The sequence below is a fragment of the Mesoplodon densirostris genome, chromosome 7 (genome assembly GCF_025265405.1).
Source record: "Mesoplodon densirostris isolate mMesDen1 chromosome 7, mMesDen1 primary haplotype, whole genome shotgun sequence".
NCBI classification, from domain to species: Eukaryota; Metazoa; Chordata; class Mammalia; order Artiodactyla; family Ziphiidae; genus Mesoplodon; species Mesoplodon densirostris.
The window spans coordinates 5,169,383-5,182,820 of NC_082667.1; the positions used below are offsets into that span (position 1 = coordinate 5,169,383).

A 13,438-nucleotide genomic window follows, 5' to 3' on the forward strand; every position below is an offset into this window, starting at 1 on the left:
CCCCTGCTCGCTGCAAGTAGAGAAAGCCCGCGCACAGCAACAAAGACCCAACGCAGCCATGAATAAATAAATAAATAAATAAATAAATAAATAAATAAATAAAACTATCAGAGGGAACAGAAAGAAAAAAAAACTCAAAAAAATGTATCTCACTTATGTTATTGAAATAATACAGTATATTTATGTGTGTGTGTGTGTTTGGCTTTCTTTTGCTTAACATAAGCTCTGTAAGATTCATCCACATTGTGTATGTCAGTAGTTTACTCTTTTTCCTGGCTGTGTATTATTACACTGTATGGAGAAACCACAATTTATTTAACCATTCTACTGCTGATGGGCATCTGGGTTGTTTCCGGATTTTTGTCACCTTGAGCAAATCTTCTATAAACCTTCCTGCCTGAGTCTTTGCATGGACATGGGTTCTCATTTCTCTTTGGTGCATACCCAGGAGTAGGATTACTGGGTCGTAGGCCAAGCCCATTCAATGAAGAATTCGTAAAAAAAAAAAAAAAAAAAAAAAAAAGAATTCATTGTCACTCTGAGGTCCTTTCACTGGCACATGGTCGAGCCGCCTTCTTTCTTTGCTTGCATCTGCGTTATCTCATTTTCTCCTCACCAAATCCCAGTGATGCTGGCTGAGCAAACATTGTCACCACCCTGATGTGAAACTGCTACTACTTACTCACTGTCTATGGGGCTCAAGGTTCAAGTTCAGAAGTGCAGAACTCTGAGATTATAAAATTGTCTCCTATGGGAAATAGAAACTGAGTTCCAAAAAATCTCACACACTTTTGGACCAGAACCTGCTGGGAGCTGCCAGCAAGAAATGAGGCTGGCAAGGGTGAGTGGGATTCAGCTGTGCTCTTCGCAGGCCCAGAGGGCTTTACAAGTTTTGTATTACAATTGTTTCTCTATTTTAGGTTGGACAATGGCATTGCCATTCTGTATTTTTTTTTAAAGGACCTTTATCTTTCTTTAGCGATTCGTACTCAAGAACGTGTGGACAAAATGACAAGATTTCTGGGTTTGCTTTAAAGAAATCAGAAAAAAAGAGGGACAATATCCGAGTAATAATAAAAACATTCCACGCATTTTTTTAAAAAGTGTTCCTTATGGCCACAATAGGTAGCTGCTACAGTGTGTTCCAATCAAATCCGGGAAGAATTTGAAAAAAACAGAGCTTAAGAAAGACTACTTTCTGAGGCAGACTCTGGGATATTTTTGACCCCGAGGGAACTCAGGACCCAACCGGGCTGAAGCTCCCCAGGGACCTAGTTCCTCAGTTCTTTTTTTTTTTTTTTCTTTTTGCGGCATGCGGGCCTCTCACTGTTGTGGCCTCTCCCGTTGCGGAGCACAGGCTCCGGACGCGCAGGCTCAGCGGCCATGGCTCACAGGCCCAGCCGCTCCGCGGCATATGGGATCCTCCCAGACCGGGGCACGAACCCGTATCCCCTGCATCGGCAGGCGGACTCTTAACCACTTGCGCCACCAGGGAGGCCCCTCAGTTCTTTATTAATAGCCACCCCGGGGAGCTGCAGTCCCCGGGAACAGAGCTCAAGAAGGGAATGAGGCCTCCACCGCTCGGCTGGAGTCGCCAGCAGGCGTGGGCTCATTATCGTCCCCGGAGAGAGTCCAGCCTCTGGAGCACAGGTGAGCGCGGAGGCGACCGCGGTCCCTGCCCCTGCCCCGCCGGGCCTGCAGGCGACACTGAGGGCAGCACGCAGGGAGGGGCGCACCGTCAAGGCCGCAGAGCCCTGGGAACAGACGGACGCCGGGCCAATCCCTGCGGGGCGCACGACGGGGCAAGGAGGGAAGGAGAAAGTGACCTTGGGGCGGGGACCTGCAGACAGCTGGGGTTCCAGGAAGAGGAGGGAAGGGCATGGGGGGTAAAGCGACCGTCCAACTTGGGAGGCACAACCCAGGGAGGCCCACAGGCTGGTAGAGACGCGCAGGTGATGCTGGAGGAGCCAGGGTAGGTGCGGTGCGGCCGAGCCTCGGGCAAGTGTGCCTTGGCCCAGACCACTTGCCCTCTTGGGCCACGAGATCTTCGGGGTTCGGGGCCTGGGATCGCTCGCGGGCCAGACAGGAGCCAGCAGGGGAACGAAATCTCCAACTTCTAACTTCAAAGAAATGCGAATTAAAATAAGGAGAGATACCCGCCCCCACCCCGCCTTTAGGATTGACAGCCAGCGGTGGTGATCTCCTGGAGACCAGGCCGCACTCCCACACCCGGGGGCGGGGGCGGGGGGGTAGTGGACGCTTTTCCAGAGGGCAGCTCGGCAAGTGGCACCAAAATGTCACCAAGGCGTCTCACGTGCCTTTGACCTGGCTGCTTCACTTCTAGCGATCTACCGAGAGATATAGGCGCTCAAAGACGCACATTGACGGCCCACACAGCTTCATTTATGTCTGCTGCGGTGAAAAGGGGGTGCCTAAGTGTCCATGGGGCGCGTTACATACTGTGAAAGCCTCGGTCATCTCTGTGCCTCGACAGGGGATCCCGTCCACGACATAAGCCAAGTGAAAGCAAAGGAGTGTGTTACAAACAGCACTTATCCTATGACTTCATTCAAAACAGCCTGGAGAGTGTGCGCCGACAGTACACTGGGGTCAGTGGGGGGGGGGCGGAACTAGACAGGACTTTCATTTTCTCTTCTAAACCCATCTGGAAAGACAGAGGCCAGCAGGGAGTTTTCTCCGCCCAGAGGAGCGGCTGACCCTTAGGAAAGCCCGGTCTTTGTTCATAGAACTGGTTATTTTATGGAGCACCTGCTGTATGCGGGACCACCCGCTGGGGCCTGGGAAGCATTTTCGGCAGAGATAGAGAAGGGGCTGCTCACGCCGCGGGAAGCGCGGACCTCCACCCCGCGAAGTAGCTGCAGGTGGCAGCTGCCCTTGGCCTGGACCTAGACTCAGATCGGCCAGTGCCAGCTCAGTGACAGGTACAAGGCACATCAGTCACTCTGTCTCCACCTTCAGCCATTTCTATCCTGGCACCTACTATGCTTTAGACGCCTGAATAGTTTACTAAATCTTACCAAAGCCCAGCAAGGGAGCAATGTTTATCCCAGTTATATGAAGAGGGGGCTCAGAAAGGTCACTGGAATAGGCATTACCATGTTGGTTTCGTGAGCCACGCTGCCTCAAGATCCTATCAGCTGTCACTCCTGGGATAAGGTCCAATTTGGAGTGTGGGCTCTGAAATCAGACCCGGGCCCAACGTCGAATCCATCTTCTTAGTGTGACTGTGGGCAGGTTAGTGATCCCTCCTCTGACCCGGGCTAGGATCAGCTATTTATAGGGGTGCCGTGAGGATTATATGGGGCAATGCCTATAACGGACGAGCATGAGCTAGGCACTGTGCTAAGCGCTTTTACGGGCATGGCCCTAATGAGTTGGCCCATTTTTCAGATGAGGAAACTGAGGCTCGCAGGGCGAGAAATCTCGTCCTAGGCCTCAAGCTGGCAGAGGCGGAGGTAGCCTGCACCCCTACGAGCCTCAGTTTCCTCGCCCGACCCGCTCCCCAGGGCGCCCCGCCCCTGCTGATGCCCCGCCCCGTTCGTCCAGGTCCCGCCCTTGGCCCGCCGAGCGCCGGGAGTCGCCGCACAGCCCCTCGCGCCTCAGCCAATCGGCCGCGGGCGGCGTCGGTTGCCTTCAGCTTCGCCCGCTGTCCTCCCGCCCGGCGCTCGCTCGCTGCCTCGCTCACTCAGCCGCCGCTGCTGCTGTGGCTGTCGCCGCGCCTCTGTCCGCCGACTCGGTAAGGCCGGGCTGAGGCCGCGCGCCGCGGGAGGGGGGTGTTGGCGGGAGCCGGGGGCTGGCTGCGGCGGCGCCCAGGGCCAGGGGCGGACGGGGACTGCAAGGGCCCGGACCGAGGCGGGGGCGGGGGGCCGCCGCCTGTGTCGGGGCGCCGAGGGACAGCGGTTCTTAGAGAGCTCGAAACCGGAGCGGGGCGGGACTCCCCATACCCCGCAGTGGATTGGGTCTAGGGGGTCCGCGTCAGTGTCGGTCCGCATGCGGGCAGGTCCGGTGTGGCTGCGGGAGGGATGCTCAACCCTTCGGACTTGGCAGGACGCCTCCGGGCTGGGGCCAGTAGGGCCACCGGCTCTCTTTCCCTTCCCATCTCCCCGTCACTTCCCAGGAGTGGGTTGATTGGGTCTCGGGGTCTGCCCGAGGATCGGTCGGCCTTGCGAGCAGGTACTGTATGGGAGCTGGAGGGACGCTTGACTCTCCGGACTTGACAGGATGCCCCCGGCCAAGGGACACCAGGACTGCCGGTTCCCTTTCCCCAGCATCCCACTCCCTTCGCCGAAGTGGATTGGGTCTGGGGATCCGTGTTAGGGCAGTGGAAAGGACGCGACGGCGGGAGGGATGCTCAGTCCTCGGGATATGGCAGCGAGCCGCGGATCCTTCCTCTATCTCGCCCCATCCCCTCCCCCTCCGAGAGTGGATTGGGTCTGGGGGGCCGTCCCGGGGTCGCGGGCCGGCCGAAGCGGGAGCCAGAGGGACGCTAGGGACTCAGCAGGGCGCCGCCGACCCCCTCCAGGCTCCCGCCCCCGCAGCGCAGCCGTGGGGACACGCCCTTGGCGCTGGGACTCCAGGCGGTGTCCAAGCGCCCTAGGTGGATGCGAATGGAGGCACCGGGCCTGGGTCCCCTCTTGCGAGCGCCCTCCATCCCCCCATGCGGCGCGCGGTCTAGGACAGGTGGGCGAGGAGAGCCTGTCCAAGGTCGCGCCGGGCCGGGGAGCTTGCCTTGCGGGGGGTGGGAGGGTGTGGGCGCTTCACGTGACCAGGCCTGGGCGAACTTGGCCTGCGAGCCCGGACGGCGTGGTCAGGGCGGTAGAGCAGCCGGGGCTCCGGGGCCCCTATTCCGGCAGCCCCTAACCCCAACTCCCTGGGCGAGCAGACAGTTCCTTTCGTTTTGGAAAGGCTGTGGATCAGTGTCTTTATAGTGTAAATCGGTGGTTGACTCACGTTAAAGCCGAACGGAACAAAGATGATCTTACTTTTTTAACTCCAAGAGTTAAAAATCTCGAGAAATCAGGTGGAATACAGAACAATTTAATATTACCAACTTGGAGCTGCTTTCGGTTTCCTCTGTGCTCCATGTGATATTAAAATATTGAAGGGCAGATTTTAGTAGGAAACTGGTAACTTTGTAAGTCACCAAATAAAATCAGTTTAACCTTTTGAAAAGTGTATTTTGTTAGACCATTTTCTCACACAGGCTTCCGGTTTCTGGTCATTCCAGATATTCAAGCATGCTTATTTCTTTCTAAACCACAAACCAAATGAATAAAAAATGGCCGAACACACTGGTCTTTTTATTTATTTATTTTTTTATGCCAGCAAGCATCACCCCCCTTTCCAAATTATTTAAGGTGACTCTTAGTGAATGTGGCATAAATGAGAACATTAATGCTGATGATAATGCTTATCGTTGAGGCGAGGGAATGTTTAGTTGTAAGTGATAGGAGCTGAATGCAAAATTCTCGGTGGAGTTTGGGGTGGTTCTGCCCCTGCGTGCCCGGGGGCTGCTTTCCGTATGTAAATGAACGGTTTCCTTCCAAAGATGTGTGGCTAGACCTGATCTTGCACACTGAACTCCATCTGAACAGCTGTTGGAATCAGAAAAAGAGCCATCTTAAGGAGTGCACATACTTTGTATCAAGAGTGGCAGAAATTGGAGTTATGCACAGGCCGAAATAACCTTTCGAGTTTGTACTGAACACAAGCGGCCTTAACCCAGAGGTGAAGGGAAGAAAGCTGGCGTCGCTGCCGCCCGGCCTTGGCCCCGGCCACAGCCCCCGTGGTCACCGAGCGGTCAAGCCTGGGTCTCCGGGGAGTCCTGGGGCGAGGGCCCGGGCTTACGCAACCCTGGCCCCGCATGCCCATTCATGGAAGCACAGTTAATTGTTCCTTGGGCTGCGCGGTGAGCCCCTTCCGGAGGCGCTCTGGGCTCGCGGGGCGCGGGGCACCGTTTCTGGTGTGGGCTGTCTTCGGGCACACCAAGCTCTTAACTGTCCCCAAAGTTGACCATGCAGGGCTCGGCCTTCCCCCGCAGAGGCGCTGCATTTCGCCCGCTGTCGCCGGAGTGGCAGCGCCGCTGACGCGCGCCAGCTCGCTCCGGAAGGTGTCTACCCGGGCCGGGCCGGTGGAACAGGATCTGAACTCCCGGGGCGCGCCAGGCCGGGGGCGGGGCTCGCGGTAACCTTTCCCCTACTTTTCTCAGCCGTCACGTGACGCCCGGGGGGGAGGGGCGGGCCGCGCCGACCGCAGCTGCTGGCGTTGCCTGTGAGGACGCGTTCCAAGCGAGCAATTAGAGTTGCAGCCTGGAGTCTAAAGGCGGTGGGAAGGTGGGAGGCGGAAACGCTTACCCGCTCCGGCCAGGGGCTGGTTCTGCACTTTGATCCAATGCATTTTTTCCTTTGTTGGAAAAAATGTTTAGTCACTCTGCATGGTTATTATTGGCAGACCTGACAGTTCAGTTACCGGTGGAAGCCTGCACTTTGAATTCCGGAAAAATTGCTGCTTTTAAGAATAAAATTGTTGCTCAAGCTGGTGGGTTTCAAGTTTGTTTCGGAGACTCTCCCTCTTACTTTAACGAGACCTCTACTTCGAATGGCTTGAGCCCCTCTTGAGCTTTTCCTGCGAGGACTTTTCTGTTTTAAAAATAAGTACTAGAAGCACACGGTGCAAAATGAAGGGGGTGCAGGTGGGAATTCAGCACAAAGCTGGCCTCCTCACCCGGTACCCCTCCCCAGAAGCTACCACTATTAAGTTTCCTTGACAACTGTAGAAATAGTCTAGGCTGTACAGGGCGTTAAAAAAAAATCTGTTACAGACATCTCACAGCTCCATCAACATCAAGTCCTACTGCCAAAGAAACAAACCAATGCTTTATAAAATACAGAATTGGGAACAATTAGGGAAGCAGAGGCCGAACTTGCATGGATATGTAAGGAAACTAGCCGTGAAAAGAGCCTTTTTGAGGGGGTTTCCTTTGCATTATATTTGTACACAATTATATTGATAATCCATATAATTATATTTTGAAAGATGTTGCATAAAAATAGGCAATATATGAATAATACTACTAACCTTCAACAGTTCATCCTAACGACATGGTAAAAATACGGATAATCTAAAGGAAACTCTTCAAAAAATCCGTTACTTAACACAAGTAAGGAATATTTTCTGCTTGTTGATTTCTGATTGCCTTTTGATTTTGCTGCCTTTTGTGAACTTCACCTTTTACCCCAAGCAAATATTAGGTGACTGAGAGCCTCCGTTCAGTGGAATGTCCTTTAGTTTTTTTTCATGTGAGCTGTTTTTGTGTCCAGGAATGTTTAGGGAAGTTAATAATTGAAAGGACTTGTGCTACCCAGTGAGGTGTGCCTCTCCAGGCGTACAGTAGGTTAATGGCCACGCTGGAGGGTTGGAAAATAGGGTAGCTACGTGCAGCTTACGAAGGCTTATCGGCTAATTGTTGGACACCGAGTTCTCTAGGGAAAAAGGAAAGGAATCGTTTGTACACTCCATGTGGTGGTTCACCCACCCATCCCAGGAACCTGAGGGTCATCCTAGATTCTGCTTCCTAAATGGCCTTTTTTAAAAAAAATATTTACTTATTTATTTGGCTGTGCTGGGTCTTAGTTGCGGCAGGCGGCATCTAGTTCCCTGACAAGTTTGTATTAACAGCTAGAGTCTGTCATAGAGTGAAGTAAGTCAGAAAGAGAAAAACAAGTACTGAACGTTAACACATATATATGGAATCTAAAAAAAAAGAAATGGTTCTGATGAACCTAGGGGCAGGCAGGAATAAAGACGCAGACGTAGAGAATGGACTTGAGGACACGGGGGTGGGAGGGTAAGCTGGGATGAAGTGAGAGAGTGGCATGGACCTATATACACTACCAAATGTAAAATAGACAGCTAGTGAGAAGTAGCCACATAGCACAGGGAGATCAGCTCAGTGCTTTGTGACCACCTAGAGGGGTAGGATAGGGAGGGTGGGAGGGAGACACAAGAGGGAGGGGATATGGGGATATGTGTATACATATAGCTGAGTCACTTTGTTATACAGCAGAAACTAACAACATTGTAAAGCAATTATATTCCAATAAAGATGTTAAAAAAAAAAAGCTAACACAAAATAACCTTGCCTTTAAGAAGTCGTCATATGCTGTAACTCGGACTTTCCTTCTTATGAAATAATACTTCATTTATAAGATTATACATGTATCACTGATTTTTCCAAGTGTCGGCCTCTCCGTGCCCTTAAAAAGATTTAATGCACGGAGTTTTGGTTTCTTTCTCCTTTTGCAAGCAAACACTGTTGTGCAGAGTGAAGTACAGTAATGCTGCTGAAAGCTAAACGTCAAAGACGTTGGGCTGGGGTATCAAACGCAGTGGGAAGAGGAAGGATGGAAATCCACATTCTTGGAGGACTGCTGCTGGCCTGTGGCTGCAGTTGGGCAGGTACAGAGTATGTTCCTGCATTGGAGACCTAATGTGAGTTATGGGTAACGTGCGTACTTTATTTGACAGGAAACAGATCTTATGAATGGTGATGACATGTGCTCTAGGCGCCCCCCCCACACTCACACACACGTCTAAGTGTCAGACCTGGAAGTTGAACCGTGATCTGTGTTCTCCAAAACGTGTGCCCCCTCCCCCTGACAGGCTGCTTCCCAGACCACTGCAGGCAGAGGGCCTGGGTGTTGGCACTTCCCCCAGCCCAGGGCCCACTGGATGTGACATTGAATCAGCTGTGTGTGTTTCTGGGTTTCCACTTCCTGATCTCTAAGGCGGTGCCTCTGACACCTGTCATCCTGTCTCACAGGGGTTTTATGAGGATCCAAAAGAGGCCAGATGTGAGAGTAGTTTTGAGGGTGTGAAATGAATACAGCTTCCAGCAAACAATACCGTGGCCACAGGCAGGGCTTTTTTTTTTTTTTTTTTTTTTGGCTGCACTGGGTCTTCATTGCTGCACGCGGGCTTTTCTTTAGTTGTAGTGAGCGGGGGCTACTCTTCGTTGCTGTGCGCGGGCTTCTCATTGCGGTGGCTTCTCTTGTTGCGGGGCACGGGCTCTAGGCATGCAAGCTCAGTAGTTGTAGCACGCACGCTCAGTAGTTGTGGCTTGCGGGCTTAGTTGCTCCACAGCATGTGGGAATCTTCCCGGACCAGGGCTCGAACCCGTGTCCCCTGCATTGGCAGGCGGATTCTTAACCACTGCGCCACCAGGGAAGCCCCTCAGGCAGGTTTTATGGATACGGCTGCCTTCTGTAGTCCTCAAATTGTAACGTGTGGTTTGACCAGTTCAATTGTACTTCTGGGTGCAAAGGAGAAGCACGTGTGTGGGAAATATGGGGCATCCCCCACAAGGTTTTAGGGACATTTGAGGGAACCACACCCTGGTGGCGAGGAGAGGTTCGGGGACTTCTCTTGGGTGGACGCATGCCTCTCCCAGCCGTTCTCGCTCAGGCCATTGTCCTGATGTTGGCCAGGCTGGTGGGGGTCCTTCTGGATTTCCATACAGAGAAAAACACCTGAAGAGGTAGTGCAGATAATTGGGTTAGACAATTATATTGGCAGGTTACGCCTGCCAAGACATTCTGTATTTTCTTTCTGGTTTTTTTCGGCCACTCAGCACAGCATGCGGATCTTCCCGATCACGGATTGAACCCGCGCCCCCTGCAGTGAAAGCGCGGAGTCTTAACCACTGGACCGCCAGGGAAGTCCCCAAGACATTCTGTATTTTCTTTATAAAAATGTGACCCTCGATGACCTTTCCCAGTTCTTTTTCTTGGTGAAATCACATTTCTCTGCATTTAACTGGTTAACCATTACTTGTTGATATGGCGCAGTGTAAGTGTTACGTTTGAATTTTGCTTTATTTTTACAGTACCTCGGTAGGCAGAAGCTGTTGTTTTTCGAGAGCCATAGAAAAAGGGATAATGATTCGGGTTTCCCCTATAACCTGCCTTGACTCAGCATCTTTACCCTGTAAATGTGAACGGTTTATTATGATATACTTCACTGCGACAAATGAACCGTGTGGCCAGTTTACTTAACGCGGCTCTTCAGTGCTCTATCATCAATTCAAATGTAGCCATTCATAGGTGAAAGTTCCTGCACCTTGCCTGTGCACGAAGCCCTCCCCCAAATTTAAAGTGAATTCTGAGTCTCATGTTCTTGCTTCTAAGATGCCTCCCTCAGATTAGGGAAAGAATAATGTGTATTTGTTTGTGTACACACTTGCTGAACAAACACAAGAGCACAAGTACAGAGGATCATGTCTCCAAGGAAATAAGGACTGGCCCGTGGTGGGCAGAGAGGTGGGGTGCCCGCGCTCTGGTGGAGAGGCGCCCTTTTATTTTTTCTTCCCGTTACTGCTAATTTTTGCCTGCATCTAACCTCTCACCCTCATTAGCAGCAAAATGGCAGGAATACTAAATACTAAAGAGCAAAAAGGAACCTGAGAAGACACATGGACCCCTGGGCTGGTGAAGCCTTTCCAGAACCTTCCTGGTACTTTCCTTGATGTGCTTCAGGTAGCAGTGCTGAGGTAAACCTGGGTACCACCTTGGTTGTCAAGTATGGCAGGAACATGGTTTCCCCAAGTTGCAGCCAGTCCTGGAGGGCAGAATTAGCTTTGTTCAGCTGAACCCTCCCAGGCGTTGGTCACCAGACCGTAGAAGAATATGTGGTAGAGGATAAGATAATTGCTCTGCCCGCGGCTAAAGATGATGCTACAGATTCTTCGCCTGCACTGGCTTCTCACAGGAGGTTTTCCAGGGGTGGCAGTGCAAGTGTCATCCAGTCTCACTCTGATGAGGGATACAGGCTGTGCTCCTGGAGACCCTGCCAGGTACTCGTGCTGCGCTAAGCTGTCCCTTCCTGTGGGTGACCTTTTCTCAGAGGATTTCCAGCTCAGCTGTTTGCCGCTAGATGAGGTGGATTTTAATAGAAGGCAGGGTCCGCTCCTGTGGGCCTGTGAACTGTGCAATTCTAGTGGGAATACTGGAAATACTGGAACATGGGAGTAATTTTAGAGTTGGCACCCGCTGTATTTGTAGTTACTGTAGTTTTACTGCTGGTTGCAATCACGTCATTTTGGTTACGACAGAGTGACCTAATTTTGTATCTGTGTTGTAACGTTAGGAATCTTAAGTAGAACTTTATGTGGAGTACGTACCACCTAACTTGGTAGGTAAGAACATGAGTTTTGGAGTTGGACCTCAGTCTGATTCCCAGCTCTGCGGGTTCGCTAGCTGTGACCTTGGGCAAGTTGCTTGACATCCAAGCCTCGGTCTTCTCATTTGTAAATGGGAAGAGCAATAGTAACCAATTCCTAGAGTTCCCGTCAGAATTAAATGGGTTAATGCAGGTAAAATACGGATCACATTGTCTGGCATATGCCAAAGACTTTGGTAGAAAGAATATTTTGTATCTTCATTGTTAAAAGCACAAAAATTAATCTGTATGCCTTACCTATCTATCCACCTACTACCTACTTCTCTCTTTATCTGTTAATTTCAAGACTGTTTTGAAAGGCTTCTGACAACACATAATTTATTATAGATTATATTATTATATGCTATAAAGACCGTTTTCTTGGAAACCTGCTGTCACATGGCAAGTTTTTATTGTTTGTCTTATATTATAGAGGTGATTTTCACCCCTCAGTTTTCCCCAGGCCTGTTTTGAAGTCTGGCCCTGCACTTTACATTGGGTGACCTTTTACCTCCTTTCCTGCTGCCTGTTGCAGAACCTCGGGGGGGAGGTGGAGGAGGCCGGCTCTGAAGGAGGCCAGATGCCCTTGAGGGAAACAGGATGTCTTATGGATGACTTTTTAAAAATTAATTAATCTATTTATTTATTTATTTTTGGCCGCATTGGGTCTTCGTTGTTTGCGTGCGGGCTTTCTTTAGTTGCGTCTGCTCTTCGTTGAAGCGCGCAGGCTTCTCATTGCGGTGGCTTCTCGTTGCGCGGAGCACGGGCTCTTGGCGCGTGGGCTTCAGTAGTTGTGGTACACGGGCTCAGTAGTTGTGGCGCAGGGGCTTAGTTGCTCCGTGGCATGTGGGATCTTCCCCGACCAGGGCTCGAACCCGTGTCCCCTGCATTGGCAGGCGGATTCTTAACCACTGTGCCACCAGGGAAACCCCGGCAGGCGGATTCTTAAGCACTGCTCCACCAGGGAAGTCCTTATGGATGACTTCTTGATTACATGACCAGTGTTACGATTTGCAGGCCACTGACCTCTGAGGTTAAAGGCCTTTGTTAAGAGGAATTGGTTGTGGAGAAAGACGGCAAAGTGAACACATTTGACAAACAAAGTACAGACCAATATTGGCCAGGGAGTTAGAGGGTGGCATTGGGCTGTTAAAATGAAGGTAGTCTTAACAAAAATTGAATGAGACGTTGCAGCATTTCTCCCCCAGATTGTTCCCTTGACATTCACTGTTGGAGAACTGTGGGCTCGTGGTTTGTTCAGAGAATTCAACAAGGATTCGTGTCCTGGGGAGCTTTACAGCTTATGTTGGGAGCTTAAAGGAATAACTGACAGGTAAAAGTCATTCGCCAGCAAGTGCAGCTGAAATTGCTAAATGTAACTGATAGAATTCCTGTGTTTCCAGAATGTGCATTCCAAGGCAGGCACCTGGGCGAGGGGAGCTGTAAGCTAGGTGTGAAGCAGGAAAAGGGAAAACGAAAAAGGTCAGAAGGCATCCATCCCAGCTATGAGTCGGAGTTCACAGGCCACCGGTCATGGCCAGTGGGCCTGGCCAAAGAGGAGGTGACCAGGAGACTGAGCTTGGGAGGGCCTCGGGAATAGCAGCATAATTCAAGACCGGAAGTGTGAATTTTAAAAATTGCGATAAATAGGTCGTCATTCTCAACCGGAGTGTCTTATTCTGGATCTCGGTGTTTTTCCTGGAGCAGATTAGCATAAGGTGCTTAAGTGCTCTGGCACAGACCTTGGTGACTGTCTCCCTCCTTTAGTGGCCCTCCTGGTTTCTAAGGCGGCACCATTGCGTGGTTCCCACGTTCAGCTGGGCGGGCAGCAGCGCCCAGGTGTGGCCCCGGGCCGGGAGCTTTGTGCACAATCACCGTCAGGTGGGGCTGCAGGTGGGCGCTCTCCACCTGATGCGGCCAGAAGTGATCTCTGTCCTCCCAGGGGAAACAAACGGGTCCGTAGCCCCACGGCCAACACGCACACAGAGAGGGCTTTGTTTTCAGCATGTTGGATCAATTTCTGGATGTCTCCCCGCAGCTGGGGGGTTGCTGCCACCAGCGGCCATCTCCAGTTTACCCCCGAGCTGGTCTGGCGGAGCACTGCAGGAGGTGGCCTCGCGTCAAGAACGGTCCCCAAGGGGCCTTCTCCCATCACCTAGCCAGACCTCCGGCAGGGAGGAGCAGCCAGCCTGTGCTCCCAGAA

General features: G+C 51.6%; 1 protein-coding gene across 1 annotated transcript in view; it reads left to right on the forward strand.

Moving 5' to 3' along the window:
- The first annotated feature begins 3,625 nt into the window (after nt 1–3,625).
- CPT1A (carnitine palmitoyltransferase 1A) overlaps nt 3,626–13,438 on the forward strand; it is a 65,403-nt gene continuing 55,590 nt past the window's right edge. The window contains exon 1 of the mRNA XM_060103000.1: nt 3,626–3,757. The gene's annotated coding sequence lies outside the window, so the exon portion shown is untranslated. The remainder of the gene's footprint in view (nt 3,758–13,438) is intronic.